The 24,191-nt window shown below is 39.2% G+C and overlaps 1 protein-coding gene across 5 annotated transcripts in view; it reads left to right on the forward strand.

The window, feature by feature from the left end:
- LOC109409609 (phosphatidylinositol 3-kinase regulatory subunit alpha) overlaps positions 1 to 24,191 on the forward strand; it is a 146,467-nt gene that overhangs the window by 29,455 nt on the left and 92,821 nt on the right. Inside the window, exon 3 of one of the 5 annotated variants that reach the window (XM_062853383.1) lies at positions 179 to 456. The exons of the other annotated variants lie outside the window; for them this stretch is intronic. The gene's annotated coding sequence lies outside the window, so the exon portion shown is untranslated. The remainder of the gene's footprint in view (positions 1 to 178; positions 457 to 24,191) is intronic. 5 annotated transcript variants of the gene reach the window in all.

The raw sequence follows: 24,191 nt of genomic DNA on the forward strand, positions 1-24,191 counted from the left end.
TAGAGGTTGGCTGGAGGTCCAAGAAGGGGGCCTAAAAGGCACAGCAAAAAAGTGTGTTCAGTTTCCTTTGTGGAACTTTTTTCAGTGTTGCTCGTGCAAGTGTTTGTGTGTGAACGCCTATTTGGAAGCGAGCTGGTGCGCTAGTGGCAGTGAGTTTAATCGTTTGTATGAATCGAAGACAGCAGACGGCTACACAACTTTGACAGTTCGGTTCACTGGAACCGCTGCTGCCGATGTGGAGGAGAGGCTGCTGGTGCTGAATATAATATACATTGTACAAGAGTGGAGTCAGTCGAGTTTGAGTGGAGAGGAATGAAAAAAGAGCTAGTGACACCTCTTGTGCTGCTGTGCTGTGTTCCGACAAACGGAAGCAACTCCTAGGCATACAAAATGGAAGCAGCAGGTCCGGCAGATTCTTCCGGAACCAATACCTGAAGGCGTCGTCAACGGGGAACGGTAGGAAAATCGGGAAAATTTCGCAGTCATTTTCGGGGATAGGGGTGGTGAACCTTGTTCGGGGATGCCTCCACAAAGAGCCCTGTCCCGCATAATGTACCCCATTCGCTCGCAGGCTGTTCGGCTTGAAGTGTGTGTCCTTGAGAAAGGAATGCTCGGTTGCTGCTGCTTTTTCTGAGCCGCTGTTGCTAACCGTTATGCATTTCTACTTTCTGTGTCTGAAGTTAATTTACACATCATGGAATTGGGTTGAAAGTTGGCTGGGCTGCACGGAGGATTGTTCGTTATGCTACCAAGTCGGTTAATTCGTATATTCTACGAATGTCAAACATTGATTTTGATGACTTGAAACACATGGAAATTTATATATGTAGTAAGAATTCGTGGATCACGACAAAAAATTTGCCTAATATATAGGCTGACCATCCTTCCCGTATTTAACGGGACAACAAAATTTTCAAACACTCGTCACTGGAGTATAGTTAACGTTTTTGACTCAATTATTCGTTCTTTCCAACTGAAATAGCATTATTAACAACATACAGTTCTGTCTTTGGACATTGATTTGCTTTTTGTTGACTTTCCGAAATGTGTCCCGTATTTAAACGGGACAAATCTGGTCAGCCTACTAATATAGTATTGGGAATGGTAGTCGACAAACGCGTCAAAATATCAGAATTACAGGCTGAAATTACTTCCAATTATTGTTCTAATATTATGATAAACCTAGGCGTGTTAGTGGACTCTCTGGAAGAACCTAAAAGAAAATCGAGTTAAATACTGTTCCATTCAATTTCAACTGTGTTTGCATCCTATGACAGATACGTATTTCAACCTCAACTGTAAGATCGTCGTCAGTTTAATAATAGCATAAAACGAGCTCACCAACTCATTTGCACATAATTACTAATGTTTTTCGTCGAAACGCGTGAACCCCTGGCAAGCTGTTTAAAAGTTCCTTTTAGAAATGCTGGTTGAATATTTCGTAATAGTGTGGTTTTAGTATCCTCCTCTAGGCAAATCTTCCATTGGCATTAATAGACAAAAATATATGAAAGAATTTCTACAGATATTGATTTCTGCGCAGAATTCCTAGCAGGAGTTTTTAAGGAAGCCCCTGAAAACATTTTTTAGATGAATCTTCGGATAATCCAACAAAATAATCTCTGATAGGATTTGTTAGGGGAATCGATCGAAAATACTTCTGGAGGAATTACCAAGGGTAAAAGCGTGAGGGAAATGATTTCTAGGATAAATGTCTTGTGTCTATGACCTTAAGAATACTGTTTTGTGTTCAGAAAGTGTCATTAATAGAACGGCATGAGGAATCCCATGCTAAATCTGTTCGAGGAATCATTAAAATAATTAAGATCGGACTTGATTATCGGAGAATGCGCAGAACAATTTCACTTTGGACATTCGAATCACCCGGAGCCGTTTGATTTTCCTTTTCCTTTTAGCGCTTTTTTGTTAGGCGATGTTGCTTCTGGGGATTCCTAAAACAACTGCAATTGGAGATTGCATCAGGAGTTCCCGCTTGGGATTCCTCCAAGACTTTCTTCTGATAATTCTTCCAGATTATTTCAGGATCTCCATCTGTAGGTTATTTCAGGAATGTCACATAGGATTCCTTTAGGAATTCCTGATGCTGGAGATTCTCCGGAAACTCTTCCTGGGAATCCATCCAGGAATTCATTTTAGGGATTCCTACAGGAATTTATTCATTGGATTCCTCCAAGAATTTCTAATGAGGGTTTTTCCCGAAATTCTGTCCGAGGAATGCTCCAAGAACTTTGGTTCTACATCTGGGGTTTCCTTCGTAATTTCTTGCTGTGATTTTATCCAGAAAATATTTCAGCAGGAATTCCTTCTGAGGATTGCTTCAACTCCTTTTAGGGATTACTACAGGAATTATATCTGAGGTGTTTCCCACAGAATTGCTGCTTGAGATTGCGACAGGAATTCCTTCACGAATGCCTTCTGTTGATTCCCCACTAGCATAGCATAGCATAGCATGAATACTTGCACAAATCTTGGATGGAGTTGCAAAGTTGAATATTTCCATTGACATTGCTGATGTCGCTACTATCTACAATGTCATAGATTCACTCAGCTCCACACACCTGGCCAAGTCCTTGCAAGCATTTATAAATCCCTTCATCAACTTAGAAAGAGCCCAGAACTGAAGCATCTTCCAATAGATGAAAGGATGTTGAAAATAGCGAATTTTCAACTTATATGCAGTTATAAAGTAAATATACTGAAATAGAAATATTTTTCAATAAATAATATTGGAAAGATCTCACCAATTGTTGTGGGGTTTTTTGTGGTTCAATGCCGATCATCTAATTGTCTTGATTAATGTTCTTCTCTGTAAAGAACAACACAATACTCAGCAAAGAACAACACAATACTGAACACTAAACACCCGCGCATCTATTGTTTTGTTTTTCACTCGAGACAATAGCGAACGCGATCGATTATGCTGCCATACTCACCCCTACAGGAGTGATGCATGCACAGCCAAGAACAACACAATCGCCTTCTGTTGATTCCCCACTATTCCTTTATTGACGATGAAACGCAAAGCTAAATTGCGCAGGTGGCGCTTTTCTAAAACAGTGAATTTCGAACCCTAGACTGAATTACTAATGATACAAATGGAAGAAAAGTGAAATTATTGCAGATTCTCCTCACTTTCATGCAATGTATTGACCACAAATATGTTATTTTTGATTCCAAAGTTGAAAATTTTGCGATACTTAATCTCACATTTGATCGCCAATGGATTCCTTCTGGGAATTTCCACAGGACTTCTTTCAGAAGTTTTTTTTATTGGATTTCTGCAATCGTTCTGTCAGGTACTCCATCCAGAATTCCTTCTGAGGAGTAACATAAGAATTCAATTTGGGGATTTATCCAGAAGGAATTCTTGTAAGACTCCAAATACAAAATCTGCAAGAAACATTCCTATAAGAAACTCTAGAAGGAACTCCTTGGAGAAACCCTCGTGGAGCCTCGTAGCCGTGTGGTTAGGGTCACCAAGCTTCTAATCGCACCATGCTATGGGGTGAGGCTTCGATTCCCGCTCCGGGCGATGAAACTTTTCGTGAGAATAGTTTCTTCTCCGCATCCACTGGTGCATGGTTCGTGTGTCCCTTGTCTAGTGTTAAGTTTCATTCAGTCTGTACAGCCTCTGGCTGAAGACGGTGTCCGCGTCTTTCAAACAACTCCTTGGAGAAATCGCACAAAGAACTCCTGTAGAATTCATAGAAAAAAACTTACCAGGAACTTCTGTAGGATTTCCAGAAAGTACTTCTCGAAGATTCCTAGCGAGAACTCCTGGAAGGATACCAGAAGAAAGAGTCCAGAAGAGCTCCCAGAAGAAATTTGGTGGATTTTTGGAAGGAACTTCTAGAGTTCCGAAAGAAACTCCTGGAGGATAGCCAGAAGAATGCCATGGAGGATTCCCAGAATGAACTACTGAATGATTCTCCGAAAAAACTTCTAGGATATCTTGCAGGAAATACTCAAGTTTCCTAACCTCAAGTCTACCTGTCCAACGAGTGTAACTTCTTTAATGTTAAAAATAATAGCTTGTAATCAGGAGAAAATGACGAGAATAGAGCTATTCCCACTGATTTCTATTTTGGGGTTGATCCTAAATGTTTTGCAATTGTAAATTTTAGGGTAGTTGAACAGATAAAAAAAGGAGATTAAGAGTCGGCCTTAGAAATACTGGAAAATTTCTTTAAAACTTCTGGAGAGAATCTAGCACAAGTTTGATTATGAATTCCAGAGGGAAGACCTATAATAAGCTCACAAAGAGCTTCCAGCTCGGGAGTCCCAGAAGAAACATCTGGAGAAATGGCCGGGCGAATATCAGAAGTAGGGTTTTTCGGTCTTAAGGTGAACGTCCCTTGCGTTCACTTACCAAATTCTGTATTTTGCCTCACCTCACGTTTTTGTGAGCACGAATCAAACAAAGCAGGCTGAAAATGTTACTCAATGTCAATCAGATTTGTGTTCTTAAAGTTATGACTGAATTTATAGACGGCCATTGTGGCGGCCATCTATGGTTTCACACAACCTTGTCCTTCAAGTATTTGGTGCGCAATTCTAGATGGATTTCCTGAAAAAATGCCAGAGGAAATCTTTAACTAATCTAAGAAGGAATCACACAATACGCGACGCGACACAAGACAACACTTATCGTTCTTACAATCGTCAAGAAAAGATTCAAAAAATTACCTTTTGTCGACCGGTTTCGGGCGAGATCTAGCCCATCTTCAGGACAATGTCCGACTGACATTGTCCTGAAGATGGGCTAGATCTCGCCCCAAACCGGTCGACAAAAGGTAATTTTTTAAATCTTTTCTTGACGATTGTAAGAACGATAAGTGTTGTCTTGTGTCGCGTCGCGTATTGTGTGTGTCGTGTAGTTCTTACGTTAGTGCAACTGTAAAGTCAATTGTAAGAAAGAATTCTTAATGAAATCCCACAAACAACTTTTGGAAGAATCCCAGGAAGAACTTCTGAGGGAACCTCAGAAAAAAGTGCTTGAGGTAGTAATCATTCTCGTAGGCACTTCGGTAGAAAACCCCCGACGAACTCCTTGAGAATTTCAGAAGGGATATCTGAAAGAACTCGTGGCATGAATTACAAGAGTATCTTTTAGAGGTAAAACCTAGAATGAATCTCCCAAAAAATTCCAATTCCTGGTGGAACTCCCAGTGACCCTCACATATTTTAAAACGTAGAGTAGCTAGCGAAATGGTGTACGAAATTTGCTAAAATTTGGTTGAGAAATGGGCTTTTACAGTCTTGTAAACATTCGACACTTTTCACTACCTTCGTTTCGTTGCCGCGGTCGGGTGTCAGCTTGCTTTGTTTCGTTCGAGCGCGACCGCTACCTCTTACACACAACACGAGCGGTAGAACGAAGATCAATAAACATAAGAAGGAGTCAAATCAATGCCGTATGACACGATGACATTTGTCTAATTCTAGCTTTTCGCATAGAATTTCAACCAATTTCGATTATGAATGTTAATATTAGTTTATTCTTGCATGTTGCATTGAATACGACACATACATGGCCAATACAGGTCTCATTATCGAAGAAGACAGGAATAACAAAAACCGAAACGTCTTCAGAAGACGCAATCGTGGTGAAGTGCATTCGTTTGACATTGTTGTTTCGTACGGTAGTTTGATTGCTTGTGTTGCGAATGTTGGAGTCAAAGGAGGCCGAATATCGACGAAAAGGTTCGAATGACTGTGATCTCTAACAAGCCTGGGCTTTTAGCGATTTTATGGAAATTATATTTTTTACCAGGGGTTAAACGGGTTAATGAGTGTCACTCCTCTATAATTGGTGTTCGTTCTATGCCTCTTGCAACCTCATCTACCATAGGTAGACTCGCGATTTTTCTTTGGTAATTTATGCCTAATCCGTTCGCTTCTCTCGTTTGTCGGGTGAAGATCACTGCGTCCAGATTTTAGAACTATTGTGATATACCCTTTTGCTGTGAGGTACGCAAGTTATCTCAGTAACATGTTTGTCACTGAGATACCTTGGTATCGACTGAATTCAAGACCATCTTTTATTGATGAATAGAGATCCTGAGTTACAGTATGTGACTCCCACATTCTGGCGAGACTAACTTTATGAAGCCAACCACGTCCTTGGGAGATAAGATGCATATGTCAGCAGGCCCTAAAAAGGGCTTGCTGAGAACTTTGAATCTACGTTGGGTGAGTGCATTGCAATTGCAGAGGATGTGTTCTGATGTTTCCCTCTCCTCGTCACAGAAGCGGCAATTTGAGGTTTGGATTGCTCCGATCTTTTGTAGATGGTATCTGCAGGGGCAGTGTCCAGTTATTAGACCGGTGTAGATGTTGAGATCCCTTTTGTTGAGACCTAATAGTTGTTGGGTTTTCTTGGGGTTTATCGTTACGAGCCTTTTGGATTGGCTCGTATGGGGAAGTGCATTCCAGTTTGATGTGATTTGACTGACCATATATTTGTTCAGTTCCATTTTTACAGAGCAGTCTGAGATCCCGCAGAAGGGCTCAGGGCCAATGAACCTTTCATTAGATCCATTCCTGGCTAGCTCATCAGCAATCTCGTTTCCCTCTAGATCCGTATGTCCTGGGATCCAATATAGGTAGACTCGATTGCGTATGGATAAGTTTTTCAAAGCCAGAATGCATTCCCACACTAGCTTTGAGTTACAAGTGTAGTTATTAAGCGACTTAAGTGCCGCTTGGCTGTCAGAGAAAATACATATTTTTGCAAACCGTTCGCTTAATTTGTACCAAGCAGTGCAAATGATGGGAGACGTCTTGACGGCACCGTTTTCCGCCGCACACCATTGGCAATTTCGTAAATCTCCACATAGCATTCTGTTCTCTGGTAACTTGCGCCTCGGTATGACATATTCATCGATACTCCTCTTCCTTTATGCGGTAGGGGAGACTGAGGAGACTTGATCCCTGGGGAGACTTGTTCCCCCCATATTTGCTCGGAATCAAAAACATTTTTCTTTTAGCATATTTTTTTCAAAACTACTCCTGGACAAACGACCATGTTTTGGCTACAAGTGATTTCGATTGTACATTGCATTATTTTTTAACGGCTGATGGTTTGTTTTCAGTCCTTCAGAAATCTTTTAGGCGATTCCGAAAAATCTCAATAACTTTGTGAAAATTGAACCAAATCGTGTCAAAATTTCACAGCACATAGTTTAAATAAAATACTTTCAAACTTATTTACCTAAATAAGGCTGTTGTTAGCATACTTTAAATAATTCAGCTTAGTATACACAACAATGACATGGGCAGACTTGATCCCTCGGGGATTACACACACATTATGCATGTGAAAAATAAAATTCTATTCGGAAGCATCTATTTACTTGGAATTCTAGTCTATTCAACGATAACATGTATCAGATAATTATAACTTTAGTACAAACCAAGAAAAGGGGGATCAAGTCTCCCCATTTTGAAAATACGACATATCCTTAAAAATTTAGGGGAATCTTACAATTTCAAACTCTCCATATTCATCTAAAATACAAAAAAAACTCGAAAAGAAAACGAATAGGAAGACTCTGGAATTATTTTCCCTTTAAATAAACCATGTGTTCAAAGGGGGATCAAGTATCACCCATTTTTGAAAAATACATAACAAGACATGCCTCTATAAAAACACAGTTTTGAAAACTTTAACAATAATTTAAAGGCCTTTTGTTATGTATTAACTTTCCATAGATGTTTACCTGCCATTTTGTATGGAAATCGGATCTAGTTTTGTGTTTTTTCTTAAAGTTTCAGGTCAACTAAGAAAAAGGGATCAAGTCTCCCCAGTCTCCCCTATATTTTGTCTTAGTTGCACTCGCTTTCCTGTAGCATTTTCTTATCTGCCGGATAATCCAGATAGATACCAACAACCAGCTTCTGGCAACGTATGTTTCATACCTCATTTTATGCTATTCCTCATCGAACCTACAAGTTGCCGTTGAACAATAGGTCACTGTGGGCGCTGGGCTCATCACTCCGGATCTTAAGGCGTAAGTGCACAGGGTCAAATATTTCCCAGGTAACAATTTGATGCTGTACAAACGTTTCTCCAACTATTTTAAATCAGCCTTCACTCGAGCAAAAGCTGAGCACAAGAGGTACAATCCTTTATTCAGCTCCTAAACATCTAATTTTGGTGGTTTTATTTAACCTTTAGCTGGTTTGAGGTTCATTGGAAGGCTAATTAATCTGTGGGAAAACTGGGAATTGAACTCGGACCTTCTGATCTATAGTCACTCATCTTAGCACCTACCAGTGAAGGGAACTGTCAGACAAAAGAGGCGTGAAACAAGCAACAAAGAAGGCACAACGATTACTCTTTATCCCTACTGGTAACAGATAATGACATGATCTCGAATTTTTTTCTTTGCAGACAAAACGGAAGCTGAATTTGTTGCGTATTTTTCAACTCGTGAATAATCAATTATTACTAACCCAAAGTCAAAACTGTTTGATGATAGATCTTCAACAGAGTTGCAGTGTTTACCGACTCGAAGTTACCGTTCGAAAATCGTATGCAAGGCTTAAAAATCTCTAAACTCGTGGTGGAAGATGTTTATACTATTGTGCTCAAGTTGGGACAATCTTGTGTCGCATTGGGTGGATTGTCGCAACAAATACAGGTTGCGACATTGTCATTATTGTTGCGCGATGGTTGAATTTTGATTCACTGGCACCTACATCACACAATTGTATACATATCCTCGAAAACAAGAGCAGTACTTGTTGTGTCTGAATAGTCAAGAACATAAGTTGAACTAAGTCTGTATTGAGACTGAAGAAGCGACGTGGACTTCACGAAAACATGCTTGGGTCAGCTGTCAAACATTATTTGATTAAAGGTTTAACAACAGATGATTAATTCTGCATGTTGGTGTATGTTTTAAAGCTGGTTACTCAGATTAATAACATTCTATTCAACTTGATATTCAGCCATCTATGTATTGCTGATTAAAGAGGTTGAAAAAAACATACTTCAGACCAATATTCAGCTGTTATTGTGTTCAGCCATTGACACCATTAACCAGCTATTGTTCAGCTAATACGCTCACTGTTCAGCATTCATTGTTACTTGGGTTGTTCAAAAAGAAATCAATGCTCAAACATCTTGTTTGACTCGATCGAATTTTCATTAGTGTCAAACTGATGTTGTTTCTAGTGTTTTTTTTTCTTGTCAAATATTTGACCCTGTGTACTTCAGGTCTTACCAAATAGTCGGGTCGATGTTCGGCCATCTGAAGGTTCTCACAACGGTTACATTCTGACATCCACCAGATGGTTTCTTGGATAGATCTTGTACTTACACGTAGTACAAAATCTTCGGAACCCGAAGTCTTAAACATCTCAGAACTCTTTCCTGTAACAATTGTAGAATCACAGACGTGGGTGGACGTGGCCTCCTTCTGTAATAATGCATGTCTTTCAAACATTCCTTCCGCCTCCCGATAATCAGTTCCATAACCGGTCGCACTATTTTTAGATTGTAACCTGTGTTAATCAATCCAAGACTTTCCATTAGTCTCCCAAACCGTGGTAGAATCGTTCGACTAATTCACAGTTTATGTCTAACTGAAATTAGCGCTTAATTCACTGCCAAGATCACAATAAAAGAGCACATGGTTGCTGTTTAACAGCCATAAATTGTACATTGCGTCTGCAAAATTGACACATTTCAGTTGAACAATCTCATAGGCCGCGCGCGAGATGTTCTAGCCGCGTACTTCGACCTTCCGCGACCGTCCCCCACCCGCTCCTCCGTCGTTTCATACCTTTTGAACCAGATTCCGCCATCAACTCGGGCCCGCACGCGAAATGGGTGCGACAATTTAAATTTACATTCATCTGCCTCATTTCCTCGAAATAACAATCACAACAAAACAAACACACCGTCCCATCGGAATCAAAATGTCTGCACAACACAGAACTAAACCCGAGAACGGCCCGCCGCGCTCATAGGTATGTATATTAAAATGAAAAAGTGTGAAATAGCGAGTAACAGAAAAAAAGCGAGATCCCATCTCTTTCGGGTGACCGTATTATTATTACACTCGGACGGGGTGCTACTTCTGCTTCTGCTGCTGCTGTTGCTGATAATGACCGAAACCGCACACAGCACTTAAGTAGAAAGGAATCGCAAGCACAAATCCGCGTGTTTTACAGCGCGGAGCCAACCCAAGGCCTGATGGTGGTAGCCAGAAGCAGAAGCAGCAGCAGCAGCAGCATCAGACTGAGCGCGGCGGTGACGTCAATCAGGTGATTGCACGCTCCCGCCTCGGCCGGCGATGATGGTTGGTAGAGAAGCAGAAGAGCTCGCGCGAGGCAGTAGTGACAGCTGCTGTTCGCGGCTGCTGCTGCTCCTGGCAAATTTTCGGGACCAGAAATGACCTTGAGCTAGTTTGCTGCGGGTAGGGGTTTGCACGAAAGTCATACGCACTGGCGACGGCGAGGACGGGGCGTTCCTTTGACGAGGGTCTTTTTTATTTAACGGGAATTTAGGGTTTAGAGAGGTGTGTAGAAAGGGAACTGGTCGACCCTGTTTGAGTATAGCGAAGATCGAATTGGAATTTAGTTAGAACGATTGAAATGTTTTTGTCATATAATTTAAGTTGTTGGTTTACTGAAATAACGTGACAATTTAACATTAGGGGGTTCAGATTTTAAGGACAGACTTGTTAGAATCCCAAAATGGCCGCCACAATGGCCGACTTTGACACCTACTCACGATTTTGGAAGCACAACACTCTTCGTAAACAAAACCACCGCACCTGAGCTTCTCATTTTAAGCTTATTACAAGTGAGCAAGAACAGAATAATAAAATGCACTGTTGTTTGAAGCTTGCTTCTTGAGATTTGTGCGTCTGAAGTTCTAATGCACTGTTGCAGCGGGATTTCAAGACGTTTGTCCTTAAGTAGCATTCAAATTGCTAATATAGGGCAGTTTAGCAGTCGAACTGCTATGATACGGCCACAGACAAACAGACGTAACACTCCGAAAATTTCCATCGTACACCGATTGAACGGTCTATTTAAGATTTTGATAGTTGGTCAACTACCCACCCGTGGCGCTCGCATCGTTTTTGTTCGAGTTTGACGTTTGCCCACTACCGCCACCTAGTTCATGATCGGCCAAACTCTGCCCTTTTAGCATTGGGCGAACATGTTTCCGTGACTATAATTGGAATCGAAACATGTTCGAAGTGTTACGTCTGTTTGTCTGTGATACGGCAGTAAGAAGGTCGAAGGCAGATATGAAACAGAAATACAGCTTATTCAAATGCTTATTGGTTACCTGGGACCTCTTGAAATTCCTCCCAGGATTTTACAAGATTCCTTCCTTTTTTCAGATTTTTTTCACTCCATTTGTCTTTGAATACTTTGAATTGCTTCCGGACTGCTGCCAGCATTTTTTCCAACATTCGAACATTTCTTTCCGGAATTTTTCCTTGAGAATCTTCCGGAATTCCGATTGTTTTTTTCTGGATTTTTATGGGGATCATACAGAATTTCTTCCAGGGGTTTTCCCGGTATTGCTCCCAGAGTTTCCGTGGGTTTCTACCAGGATTTATCCCGAGATCACCACAAGAGTTTCTCTCGGGATTTACCGCAGATGTTGTCGCGGAGTTTCTGCTAGAGTTTCTCTCGGGATTCCTCTTGATGATTTTCCGCGATTCCTTCCAGTGTTTCTCTTGTGAATCGAGATTTCTCCCAGCGTTGATCCCAGGAGTTATTTATGGGCTTTCTACTGTAGCTCCTCCAAAGGTTTTCACTAATTTTCTGCAGGAATTCCTTCCTAGATTTCTTCCGAAGTTTCTCCTGTGATTTTATCAAGAAATTTCCGATAGCTTTCTTCTACAGTTTCTCCTTGGATTTCTACAGAAGTTCCAGCTGGGATGTTTCGTAAAGGTTCTCGCCGGATTTCTTTTGAAGTTTCACCTGAGTTATTTATGGGAATTCTACTGTAGCTCCTCCAAAGGTTTTCACTAATTTTCTGCAGGAATTCCTTCCTAGATTTCTTCCGAAGTTTCTCCTGAGATTTCTTCAAGAAATTTCCGATAGCTTTCTTCTAGAGCTTCTCTTTGGATTTCTACAGAAGTTCCAGCTGGGATGTTTCCTAAAGGTTCTCGCGGGATTACTTTTGAAGTTTCACCTGAGTTATTTATGGGAATTCTACTGTAGCTCCTCCTAAGGTTTTCACTAATTTTCTGCAGGAATTCCTTCCTAGATTTCCTCCCAAGTTTCTCCTGTGATTTTATCAAGAAATTTCCGATAGCTTTCTTCTAGAGTTTCTCCTTGGATTTCTACAGAAGTTCCAACTGGGATGTTTCCTAAAGGTTCTCGCGGGATTACTTTTGAAGTTTCACCTGAGTTATTTATGGGAATTCTACTGTAGCTCCTCCAAAGGTTTTCACTAATTTTCTGCAGGAATTCCTTCTTAGATTTCTTCCGAAGTTTCTCCTGTGATTTTATCAAGAAATTTCCGATAGCTTTCTTCTAGAGTTTCTCCTTGGATTTCTACAGAAGTTCCAGCTGGGATGTTTCCTAAAGGTTCTCGAGGGATTTCTTTTGAAGTTTCACCTGAATTTTTTATGGGAATTCTACTGTAGCTCCTCCAAAGGTTTTCACTAATTTTCTGCAGGATTTCCTTCCTAGATTTCTTCCGAAGTTTCTCCTGTGATTTCTTCAAGAAATTTCCGATAGCTTTCTTCTAGAGTTTCTCTTTGGATTTCTACACAAGTTCCAGCTGGTATGTTTTCCAAAGATTCTCGCGGGATTTCTTTTGAAGTTTCACCTGAGTTATTTATGGGAATTCTACTGTAGCTCCTTCTAAGGTTTTCACTAATTTTCTGCAGGAATTCCTTCCTAGATTTCTTCCGAAGTTTCTCCTGTGATTTTATCAAGAAATTTCCGATAGCTTTCTTCTAGAGTTTCTCCTTGGATTTCTACAGAAGTTCCAGCTGGGATGTTTCCTAAAGGTTCTCGCGGGATTTCTTTTGAAGTTTCACCTGAGTTATTTATGGGATTTCTACTGTAGCTCCTCCAAAGGTTTTCACTAATTTTCTGCAGGAATTCCTTCCTAGATTTCTTCCGAAGTTTCTCCTGTGATTTTATCAAGAAATTTCCGATAGCTTTCTTCTAGAGTTTCTCCTTGGATTTCTACAGAAGTTCCAGCTGGGATGTTTCCTAAAGGTTCTCGCGGGATTACTTTTGAAGTTTCACCTGAGTTATTTATGGGATTTCTACTGTAGCTCCTCCAAAGGTTTTCACTAATTTTCTGCAGGATTTCCTTCCTAGATTTCTTCCGAAGTTTCTCCTGTGATTTCTTCAAGAAATTTCCGATAGCTTTCTTCTAGAGTTTCTCTTTGGATTTCTACACAAGTTCCAGCTGGTATGTTTTCCAAAGATTCTCGCGGGATTTCTTTTGAAGTTTCTCCCGGGACTTCTCTCAGAAGAGTCCTCCCTGTGTTGATCCTGGGACGTCTCCCAGAGTTTTTCAATATTTATTCTCTTCTTTGTTTTAAAATTGTTTGGAGAGTCTTCTGGTATTTCTGCAGGGCTACTGCTGGTATTTATCATGGAGTTCTTCCCGCGTTTTTTTTTCGGATATTTTTCAAGGCTTGTAGTTGATTGCATAATTTCTTGCAATGATCCACTTGAGATTATTTTTTACGGATTTCCTCGGGATTATTCGCAAAGCTTTTCCTAGAATCTACCCGAAATGGATGCTACTTTTTGGAATGTCTTCAATAATTGCCCCGGAGTTCTTGCAGGGATTTTTAAGAGTTTTTCTCGGAATGTCTCCAGGGATAACTTACAAGGTTTCTTGTCAGAAATTCCCGAAGGAATCCCAGTCAAAAAAAAAATCCCCAAAGACTTATTGAAGAAAACTCGAAATAAATCTCAAAAGAAATCCTGAGAGAAACTGGGACATCTAGGAACAAAGGTTCTGGGAGTAATCCCAGGAGATATATCAAGGATATTTAAGGATGAACTTTGAAAACCTCTAATCAAATCCCGGGGTAGTTATTCCCGGGATTTCACATAGAGATTTTCAGTGTTCTTCCTTAAAGTTCTTCCTCAAACACCCGCAAGGAAATCCACGAGAAATATCTGATAACTGTGTCTGGAAGATATCCCTGGAACAACTTCTGCAAAAAAAAACTTCGAGAGAAACTGTTGGAAACTATCCCGAAACCACTAAAAGAAACTCCTGGAAGAACTTTGGAAAAAAATTGAAAAGATCTGCGGGAGGAATCCAGCGAGAAACTCTGGAAAAAAGCCCGGGGGTACATACTCTAGCAGAGATCCCGTGAAAACCCTCAAAAAAAAAAACCTGAAATCGTGAAAAATCTCAAAAGGATCTATTTATGAAAGCATATACGTAAAAACTTCTGGATATACTTGGGAAACCTGAAGAAAGCCAGACAAGAAAAACCTTTGATAATTCGGAAAAAAAAATCTGCGGGAAACTGGGAATCAATTAAATTGCACAATTTTGGCTTTTCAGAACTTTTAGATTTTCCTTCAAAACAGCAACTGTTCTTCCTCATTTGGAAGAACTACTGTTTATCTTTTGTTTTCTAACTTTGACTTCCTGTATAGGGGAAATTATGTATTTTCGGCGGTTTTGTTCCTTTCGTCATGGATTTTTTTTTGATAGCTGTTTAAGTCAGAGTTGGCCTTAAATCCTTTCCAACCTAGCTGAATTATACGACCAAGTATCAGGAAATTTGGCCAACAAAAAACTCCATGACGAAGAGAACAAACCTGCCGATAATACCCATACACACTTATTTCAGAGTCACTTGTTCGGCTGTTCTATTTTCGGTAAAAGTTTGGATTACCGAAGTTCAGCACAGTTTTACCGAAGTTCAGTTATTTTTTACCGAACTTTCGGTAAACATTACCGATGATTCAGTACAGTTTACAGAACTTTCGGTAATTTTTCGCCGGACTTCGGTAATATTTTGCTGAACATTCGGTAATCTGAACTTTTACCGAAAATAGAACAGCTGAATACGGTACTTTATTTTAAGTGTGTAGTCACCCTAGTCACCTAAATCGGAAATAAAAAATAAGCGACAGATAAAACTTTTTCGTGTTTTTCGATTTTTGTCCACTTTTTGTTTAACTTGTTGTGGTAATTGTCACAGGCAACGTAAACAAAAATTTGTTTACACACATACAAGTATAAGTAATGACTCCAACAGTTTACATCACATAAAACAAAGACTAAACAGATGAAAAAAATATGCAAAACTCTTGTTGCCCAACAGCACAATTGGCTTCTTCAGCGGTGTTGAGATAATTCTATATTCTGAATGTGCATGCCAAACTGAGCCGAAATCCAAATTTTCAGGAATGGTGGTTCCCGGGCACCTATTCAAAAATCAGTTTGAAGTTAGTACGGGAGCGATTTGTCGAATCACCCCTCGTCGCATTTTACACTGGGCAATGTGGGCAGTGAATCAAAATTCAACCATCGCGCAACAATAATGACAATGTCGCAACCTGTATTTGTTGCGACAATCCACCCAATGCGACATAAGTTTGTACCAACTTGAAAATAAAAGGATAAACGTCGTACATCACGAGTTTAGAGATTTTTAAGCCTTGCATTGCGATTTTCGAACGGTATCTATCATCAAACAGTTTCGACTTTGGGTTAGTAATAATTGATAATTCACGAGTTGAAAAGTACGCAACAAATTCAGCTTCCGTTTTGTCTGCAACAACAATTTTCGAGATCATGTCATTATCTGTTACCAGTAGGGATAAAGAGTAATCGTCGCGCCTTCTTTGTTGTTCGTTGTGTGCCTCTTTTGTCTGACAATTCTCTTCACTGGTACTGGGAGAAGCTGTCAAGCAGTTTCCCGGCTGTCAAAAGGTGATTTCAAAAAATATCTTTGAAATTGATTTTAGGTACCAAAACAAAGTTCTAAAAATCTGAAAACAATCTTAGTGGTTCAGAAAAAAATGCTTTTTGTGTATTACATCAAAAAATCAATACATTTAAAACTCCAATTATGCTGCTTCGTCACGAAAGGGATATTCAAAATTATGTATGGAATTTAACGGGCGTATGATCTGTGGAATTACTGATTGGACTTCAGAATGTTTTTTTTCCTGATTTTCAGTTTATTTGGATGTCATTGTAGATGAAATGTCGAAGAAATTTCTTGCAATTGTCCCAAAAGAGCTTTGGTGAAATCTGGAAAGTTCTTGAAAGAATTTAGCGATTTGATGGAATCTCTTGGATAATAAATCTTGTGCATTTTTCCTTAAATTTTTTGCCTAAGTTTTGAGGATATTTCTGTATAGTTTTTAAGTAATATAGACATTTTATAAAAATTTAGCCAATTTTTGAATTATAAACATGAAATTTCTCCCTGGAAAACTTAGGGAATTTCATTTTGTTTTACGAGTAGACACCCTGACTCCTTCACGGATTGCTAACTTCAATTTGCCATTTCTTCAGGATTTAACTAGAAGCTACTCTTCAAATTTCTCCCATATCCCATCTTAAGTTCTTAAATTTCTACAATACTTCCACCATAAACATCGTTCAGGGACCCGGGAGAAGACACTTCAAGAGTTGTATCTTAATGTAACACCGTAAAAAATCCTCCAGAATAAATTGTATCCACAAATTTCGTAAGAAATACTCTAGAACATTCTCAAAACTTCTTCAGAAACTCATTTCAAAATTTAATTTTTTTTATAGAATTTCCGCTGGGAATTCCGTGTTTGAATCGTAATTATGTATTGCGATAAGGTTTATTAGGTTTATGGATGAAGTGGCCCATATACCCTGGTAAACAATAAGCCTGTTTTGTGGATGGGACCTGGTGGGATGGATAGAGCACATGACTATCACGCCAAGGATCTAGGTTTGACTCTCTTTCTTCGGATGCACAGTGAAGCTGTGGACTCCCCGTAGGCTCATGTTAAAAAACAACTCAACAATAAAGATTTGAAAAAGCATTTAAATTAACCGTATTTCAGTATTATAAATATTGTATTCGCAAAAAAAATGACAAACATACAATAATTTATAACTTCTGATTGTATTCACAAAAATAGCTGATGTTTTGACCTAAAAGAGCATATCGCTCCCTTAATGCTAGAACTAGGTAACTCGTTTTGGAAAGTGCGGGTAAAAATGGCTGGTAAAACACATATCCTGCTATAAAACATACACTCTGTTGGTCTTAACAGATGAATCATTATGTGTTTTTGTAGTTTCAATCGACAAACTTTTGTTTATTGTGGTGTACGTTCAGATATAAACAAATTGCTCGCAATTTCGCCAAACCAGTTACCTAGTTCTAGCATTAAGGGCACGACATTATGTGTGAGTTTATCCTACAAATTTCACCGAAATCGTTTTAGTATTGGCACAGATATTGTTGTGGCGGTGTCAAGCGTCTAGGCCAATGTTTCCCAAACTTTTAGGAGCTATCGCCCCCTTAGAGCTTAAACAAAATATTTTCGCCCCCCTATGTGAGATTTTACTTTTCTATAGTAGAAGGTTGAAACTGTGCTTAGCTAAAACATTTAAAAGTGCTACTGTGGCATAGTTAGTAGTGCCATTTACATAATGTATGCCAATCTGTACCTATTTTCATTTAATTGTTTGGTAAATGCGTTATTTTTCCGCATTTGAAAAAATATACTGAATTTTAACCGTGCTTACATAAATAATAATATCGTGCTCATGCCTACTTCTCAAACCGTTGTTGATTGAGCATTGATTTATCGAGATAGAACGGAATGTGAACACTCGATATTCCCAACCAGATGTTTCACCATTGTTCTTAAAGGAAGTTTTCCAACAACCGAGAGTCAATGTTTGGTCACAAGTATTCAAATAGACTGGTGTAGAATTTGAAAACAATTACAAAAAATATATGAAAAAAGTGCGGTGTATTTTCAAATGTAGTTGCTTTTCTCTAAATCCAAATCCAGATCCAAATCAACGATCTTTTTTTAAATTTGAATGCTTCCTGTGTTTTAAATAAATTGGTCAAATAAGTTAATATGCAGCATTCATGACTAGATTTGAATGGAATTTTACGCAGAATTTTTTGAATGTTTTCAAATTACTTTCAGTAAAGTTTGGAATTCCTCCGAGAAGCTTCTCTGAAATATTTTCAAACACTATGTGCAACTGAGCATGAGCATGAGCATGAGCATGATTGACCGCCCGCGGTTGCTCCTCTGTTATTGCAAGGACAACTGCATTTACACAAAGAACCTACAGATGATGCTTGGGATTAGCTTTCTCTTCATTGTGTAAATGCTGGAATCCCAATACTTTTCAATAAGCAATACCAGCGCCGGCCGCGTCCGAATGCAGGTCAATTGAGGATAGGGAAGGAAGTGATGACGTGATTCTCGCTTAGGCCAATAACCGAGGAATTCTCTGCGTTACTACGAGAAATCACTAGGAGTTTGGACAGGGGAAATGGAGATGTGTTGAGGATTTCGTCGTGATAAACGAATGTAATGTTTTGATTCGCGATTAATGATGCGCTCGCGAAGAAATACCCTTCTAAGCCTTGGATGACGAACGCGATCTATTGTGCCTCAAAACTCACTCTACATAAGTATTCATTCGCAACTAAGGAGAACACAAAGCTAAACACCGACGCATCTGTAGTTTTCGTTTCCGCGCGAGACAATGCTGAACGCGATCGATTCACAAGTATTAACAAAATAACACGTGATAAATAAATCAGACAGATCTTACCGCATTGTTCGCCGTCTATCTTTTACCGACCCTCTCTTTTTCCAGAAATTCATGCAACCTTTAACTCTTAGAACCTCTTTTACTGAACATAAAAACTTGATTAGGAGTAAATGCCGTTACTTGAAGTAACGGACTAATCAAAGTGTGCCTCAAATATAAAAATTAGACTAAACAGACAAAACTTAATCTAACAAAAATATCTACGGTAATTGCACAAATATTATCTTAATTTGATACAGTAAACAATAGTATGAAACGAGCTCACCCATTCATGTGCTTCCATTTATCTCTCCATCGCTGGTTGTCCTAGTTTCTTGTACTCGAACGAGGCTAAAAATCAAAACTCAAAAGAACCACTAAATGCATCCACGGTAACGCGTCGAGTTCGAGCCCGAAATATTTTGCTTCCACCGGAGAAGCAAGCGACTGGAATGGAACAAGACACACTCGCGCCGATCGAACAATTTTTCGGTTCTGAATCGAGCTCAGGCCCGAAAGATTTTGCTTCCACCGGAGAAGCACGCGGCTGGAACTGAACAAGAAACACTCGCGCCGATCGAACGATTTTTCGGTTCTGAATCGAGCTCAGGCCCGAAAGATTTTGCTTCCACCGGAGAAGCACGCGGCTGGAACTGACAGGGTGGCCACCGAGTCGGGAATTTCGGGAAACCGGGAAAAGCTCGGGAATTTGAAACCACCGGGAAAAAGTCGGGAAAACCTCGGGAATTGTTGCTAGCCACCGGGAATTTCCAACATGGACACTCGGGCAACTTCTAAAATGTATACTCTTTCCAGAAGAATAAGTACGAGAATCTGTGGGATATGCAGTCAAAAACTGTGAACTGGTTTTTTTCTTGAGAATTAAGGTTTTTTTCTTAAGAATTAATGTCTCCGAGTAATGACAATAAAAGTGAATAATAATGATGTTACCTAACACCACAATTTGAATAATTCAAGAGATATTCTAAAGAACATTCTGGTGGAAAGACTGGTTGAGACAAATAAAAATATTTATAGATTCATATGACCCTCCTGCATTTCAGGATATACATGCTCCGAAAGCATTAAACGTCCTATAAAAGTTCTATAAAACAAAAAATATAACTTCTTTCTGAAAAAAGTCCTGGTACAATCACTAGGAGAATATTTGTTATAGCCTATGTATGAGTGAAAAGTCTTTGAGAGATTCGGATAGGATGCTGATCAAATTTTTGATTGATTTCATGAAAGAATTGCTCCAAGAAATTCTTGATGTAATGCCAGAAGAAATTCAAATTAAAAATTTTAAAAATCTGGATGAGTGATGCTGGTTAAAACATTCTTACAATTTAAAAATAATTAGTGAAAAATATTTGGAAGAATATAAGAATCAAAGCACGCCTAGTGTAGTTCAATAAAGTATTTCTAATAATTTGTTTGAAAAATTTCTGTCGTTTTTCATTAAGTTCTTTGATGTATTCTTTTGTTGAACTGGTGAAAAAAAGTGTTCGGAGAAAACTGGAGTAAATTGTTTGAAAAATCCCTTTTTGTGAAGTTATATCATAAATTCCTGTTGAAACTCTTATTCTGGGGAATTTGGAGAATTCTTAAATAATTGATCTGTCTCTAAATTTTGAGGAAAATACTTTCAGGAATTTCTGGAGAAATTCCTAACATCTAAAAATGTGATCAGAAAATTAATCTCTTAGAATTTCATATTGCAATCGCTGATGAAATAACTGAATGCTAGACAATTTCAGACAATATTCAAGATTTCTTTGATCTATTAAATTTTTCCTAGAATTTACGATTTCAGCCCAAGAAACCTACCTGACTCTCTGCAGTAGGGATTTACGCTACCATAATTTCGCCACTGGTTTTCCATTGAAATAACTTAAGAACGATCATCACAAGTATTTCTCCAGAAGATTCCCCTATTTTAAATTGTTTCAAAAATTCTTTCACGAGTAATCTTTCCAGATAATCCACCAGAAGTTCATCTAGGATGTTTTTTTCTGGGTATTCTGTTATTGCCCATTAGTTCCCTATTAATTCGGTGCGTGGCTTCGTGGTCGTGCGGCTAAGGTTACCAAGCCTTTAGTCGCATCGTGCTGAGGAGCGCGGGTTCGATTCCCGCCGCAGCTGTCAGGAAAAGTTTTCGGCTGTGCCACTGGGCGTTGCGTGCTAGTCTGTTTTATAGTGTCGTGCTTCCTCCAAAGGGAAAATAGCTCACTATAAGCATTAAGCGTGTCCGTGTCTTAAACGAACTTACCAAGTATTTTTTGGAAGAGACTTTTGGTATAATACTAAGAAATCAACCTATTATTCGATTCGTACAACAAATCCTATATTCATAGTGTTTTCTCTAGGAATTTCGACCCCCCAAGATTATCCTCTTTATTTTTGTTTTCTTCAATAACTGCATAATTTATACTAGTAGTTGTACTACGAATTTAACAAATCTCTAATGAAGTTGTTGTAACTTCAATGCCCATCATTATATACGAAACAAACAGATCAAACAACACACGACTTAGCTAAATGTTTAGTAAATTCGTTATAAGCTTATTTTAAGGGTCATATGAATACTATATTAAATCAAAGGATTTGAAAATATTCAATATTAAATCTCTTAAATTTTTCTAAGCAGGTTACATGAAAGTATCATATTTCAAAATCGGGAAAATCTTCAAAAAGCTACCGGGAAAACCGGGAAAAACTCGGGAATTTTATTTTCCGCTCTGAGTGGCCACCCTGAACTGAACAAGAAACACTCGCGCCGATCGAACGATTTTTCGGTTCTGAATCGAGCTCAGGCCCGAAAGATTTTGCTTCCACCGGAGAAGCATGCGGCTGGAACTGAACAAGAAACACTCGCGCCGATCGAACGATTTTTCGGTTCTCTTTCAAACACTATGTGCAACTTCACATAAAAACTGTGTTAGGGATTTCATCAGAAAAGTGTTCTGAAATTCGTCTAAACCTCATGTTTTTGATTAAAAATTCATCCGCTTACGAGTTGAAACCCAATTTTGTTCATTAATTCGCGAAAAAAAACTCTGTTCTTTTCATTATTTTGACAAACCTAATCATGATCCGCGAATGTTCGTTATAGGAGTTGAAAAATATTTTTTATTTATTTCCAGAATCACAGAAACCCTTCAGAAACACGTGTAGCAGTCTTTTTTTCTAGCAATTTTACCACAGAGTCCACACAAATACCATTAATTCTGTCAAATTAGGTCGATGTTTAAGTTTAATAGTGAAAGTATTTTGTCGATAATCCTAGACAAAACTTGAACTTAACGCTTGAACGTCAGGAAGCTTTTATAATTCAGTTCACGGTCTCTACTTGTAGTTCAATACTATTAATGTTTTCCAATCATTGAACAAATCGCCCCCCTTTTTATTATTTTGCCCCCCCCCCCCCCATTTTGATTTTTTAAATTTTCGCCCCCCCTGGGCCTGATTTTCGCCCCCAGGGGGGCGATTTCGGCCACTTTGGGAATCACTGGTCTAGGCGTTTCGTAAGTCTCGGAGTGTGGGTTCGATTTCCGCTCCAGTCGGTGAAAACTTTTCGTCATACGGAAAATTTTCCACTGTGGACCACTGTGCGTTTCGTGTGTTGTCGGTTGTCTCATGTTAGTAATTATTCGTTCAGTCATTGCAATCTCTGGTTGAAGACGGTGTTGTGTACAAAATGTGATTTTGTATGGTTTGTGCACTCATTAAAAAATGTTGAGGCTGTAACTTAGTTGTTAACTCGTCAAAACATCCGTAAACAAAAAGTACATTTTTAGCTGCTCCATAAGAAATAGGCTCTGCCCCAGTGTGTACGTTACCCCAAGAAGAAAACTGATGCCGACAACCGCACGGCCACGAAGGATTACTCAAACGTGCTACTTTTCCCCAAATGTCGTTTCCCCGAACGACGGGGGCGTCACAGAGGATTTTAGGGGTTTCAGAGATTTCATGGTTGTTCCAATGGGACTTCAGAGGCGTTCCAGTTGATTTCAGTGGCGTTCCAGGGGTTTCGCGAATGTTTCATGGGGTTTCAAGGTTGTTTCAGGTGTTTTTGCATGTGCTCGAGAGTATTTCAGTAACAAATTTTGAAAACGACGTATAATCAATGGTGTAGCATTGATTATACGTCGTTTTCAAAATTTGTTACTGATTTCAGGAACTTCGAATATGTTTCAGGGGCGTTTCAAGGATGTGCTTGGGATTTCAGGAGCGTTCTAGGGGCTTTCAACGGGTTTCAGCGATGTTCCAGGGAGTTCTGAGCGAGCCAGGAGAGTTCCGATGGTTGGTTTTATAGGGCGTTCCAGAAGTGTTCAAGCGTTTTCAGAAGAGTCCTAGGGATGTTTCGGAAGGATTCAGGAGTATTCCAAGGATGCTCTAGGGGTCTCAGGAGGTCGCTGGGGCGTTCCAGTGGATTTCAGGAGCGCCCCCTCTATCCAATCCCTTTGAAATGCTTCTGAAATTCCATGAAAAATCTTGATATGCCTTTGAAACATACCTGAAATCCCTCTTACCGGCGTCCAGGAACCCCCGGGAACACTTCTGAAACTCCCATGAAAACCTGAAAATTTTTGTAATCGATAAATTAAATTTTCAAGTACATCTACTATGAAACTTTCAACAATAAGCAAGAATCGGCTAAAGAAGGCGTTTTAAATGGCGTCTCCAGTTAGCCAGGTGACGGCGGGTTTCCCGTTCCGGTCGGGAACTTTTCTCGACTTTCTTGGAAATAGTGTATCATTGTACTTGCCTCACATTATACAAATTCATGCAATGACAGCCAAAGAGAGCCCACCGATTAATGATTGTGGAAGTGCCTAATAATCACTCAGTTGAAGAGAGACAGGCTATGTTCCAGTGGGAACGTAGAACCATAAATAAGAAGATGAAGTTAGTGAACATTGAGCAATTTTGAACTTTAACTTCTGACAAAAGTCAGGCCAGTAAGGACTATTCGACTATTCCTTAGCCCTGTCGCTTTTTAGACGACCATGCCACTATGGCCGGTTTCCATACAAGCTGGCGGCCAAAAATATTTTCCTGTGTATTTTTATTTTTTTGTTGATTACATGTTTCCATAAGTCAAAATATATATCCTGAGTGATTTTGAGCAATTTCTACGCTTGATTTTGAAAAGGGCGTATACCCTTTGCAGTGTATAATGGTCTTGACAATGCTTCAAAATCTGAATTCACAAGGAAATATGCATGTAGTGCTTTCATTCAAATTTTAGGTAAATACGATCTTCTCCAAAGTTCAATGATAAAGCCCTGTTTTTAATATACATGACAATTAGGGTGGTCCACAAAAAAAACTTTTTTTTGTTTTTTTTATTCGTGAATTTTAACTTAAAAAAACCTTTTTTAAATGAAGAAATAACTCTATACATTATTCGTCAT

This window comes from Aedes albopictus, chromosome 2, assembly GCF_035046485.1.
Source record: "Aedes albopictus strain Foshan chromosome 2, AalbF5, whole genome shotgun sequence".
Taxonomy (NCBI): Eukaryota; Metazoa; Arthropoda; class Insecta; order Diptera; family Culicidae; genus Aedes; species Aedes albopictus.